This window comes from Chrysochloris asiatica, unplaced genomic scaffold, assembly GCF_000296735.1.
Source record: "Chrysochloris asiatica unplaced genomic scaffold, ChrAsi1.0 scaffold00661, whole genome shotgun sequence".
In the NCBI taxonomy this organism is placed as follows: Eukaryota; Metazoa; Chordata; class Mammalia; order Afrosoricida; family Chrysochloridae; genus Chrysochloris; species Chrysochloris asiatica.
This window is the reverse complement of record NW_006409179.1, coordinates 84,135-86,331: the sequence shown is the minus strand read 5'-3', so window position 1 is coordinate 86,331 and position 2,197 is coordinate 84,135. Positions and strand designations below refer to the sequence as shown.

The window sequence follows — 2,197 nt, the reverse complement described above, 5'->3', positions numbered from 1 at the left end:
TATATACAAAACCAACAGCCTACATTACTCTCAATGGAAAGAAACTGAAAACTTTCCCTCTGTGACCAGGATCCAGACAAGGATACATTTTGTCAACACTCCTATTCAATATTGTGCTGGAAGTCATAGCAAGAGCTATATGGCAAGACAGGGAAATTAAAAGCATCCAAATTGGCAAAGAGGAAGTAAAACTCTATTTACAGATGATATGATCCTATGTGTAGAAAACCCCAAAGATCCAGTAAAAAAGTTGCTAAACCTCATTGGAACATTCAGCAAAGTGGCAGGATATAAGATCAACATGCAAAAATCAGTTGGTTTCTTCTATACCAAAACCGACACCATTGAAAAGGACATTAGGAAAGCAATACCCAAATGATGAAATATCTAGGAATAAATGTAAGCACAGTAACAAAGGAGTTACACAAAGAAAACTACAAGATACTACTACAAGAAACCAAGAGAGACTTACAAAAATGGAAGAATGTACCATGCTCCTAGATAGGAAGACTTAACATTGCAAAAATGTAAATACTGCCTAAAGCAATTTACACAACATTTTTCAAAGAGATGGAAAAAACAATTACACGCACTATACAGAAAGGAAAGAGACCCAGGATAAGCAAAGCACTGTTTAAGAAGAAGTATAAGGTTGGAGACTTCTCACTCCCTGACTTCAAATTTTACTACACAGCTACAGTGGTCAAAATAGCTTGGTACTGGTACAATGAAAGATACATAGATCAATGGAACAGAATTGAGAATCCAGAAATTAACCCATCTACATACAGCCAACTGATTTTTGACAAAACACCTAAATATATCACATCAGGAGGTGAGAGTCTCTTCAAAAGACTGTCCTGGCAGAATTGGAAAGCGATTTTCAAAAGATTGAAACAAGACTTTCACCTCACACCTTATACAAAAACCAATTCAATATGGATTAAGGACCTAAACATGAATCCCAGAATTATGAAGGCCATCAATGAAAAAATAGGGACAAACATGAGGGCACTAATTCAGGGAATACTCAGACTACCAAATATTTTGAAAATTACACAAACAAAAGTAGACAAAATAAATGAGTGGAAAATACAAAAAATTAATCAATTTATGTGCATCAAAAGACTTCACCAGAAGAGTAAAAAGGGAATGCACAAAATGGGAAAACATCTTTTGCAATGACATGTCAGACAAGGGACTTATTTCTAAAATATATAGGAAACTACAACACCTCTACAAGAAAAAAACAAACAAATAACCCAATTAAAAAATGGGTGCAGACACTTCATCAAGGAAGAGTTCCGGGCAGCCAACAAACATGAAAAAATGTTCATGATCACTAGCCATTAGAGAGATGCAAATTAAAACAACAATGAGGTATCATCTCATACCAGCAGTAACAGCAAAGATCAAAAAAATAGAGGACAATAAATACTGGGGTGGGGGGATGTGGAAAGACTGGGACACTCCTGAATTGCTGGTGGGACTGCAAGATGGTCCAACCTCTCTGGAAACCAAAATGGCGCATCCTCAGAAGGTTGGAAATAGAAATACCTTATGATCCAGCAATTCCATAACACGAGTAGATATATGCACACCTATGTTCATACCAGCACTATTTACAATGGCAAAAAGATAGAGACAGCCTAAGTGCCCATCAACTGAAGCATGGATAAACAAACTGTGGTACATACACACAATGGAATACTATGCTATAACAAGGAAGATGCAAGCCACTGCATAACATGGATGAACATTGAGGACATTATGTTGAGTGAAATGAATCAGTCACAAAAGGACAAATACTACGTAGAACCACTACTGTAAAAGACTAAGAAAAGAACCCATACTAAAGGGGGGCGAATTATTTGCTGGTTGATGGGATGTGGGGGTGGGGTGAAGGGAAGGAGGGAAAGGTGCAGCTCAGGGCAAGGAATAGACATAGGATAGTTTAAGTGCTGTGGAGGGGGGACAATATACAGGAATGGAGAGTGAAATGGAAGAACAAAGCAGATGGGAGAACAATTAGGCAGGTTTGCATGGGCTAAGTTGGACAGAGGTAAATAATGATGTATGAATAACCTTGAAAAAACAGAGCTCTGGGATACAGGGATTGAGACATGGTTGGATTGGGTAAAAGAGAGTAAATAATGTTAAGATACTTTGCTGTCTTTTGAATCTTGGTTTTCCTTGC

General features: G+C 37.6%; 1 pseudogene; it reads left to right on the top strand.

Moving 5' to 3' along the window:
- Positions 1 to 2,197, top strand: part of LOC102832742 — a 19,262-nt pseudogene that overhangs the window by 14,919 nt on the left and 2,146 nt on the right.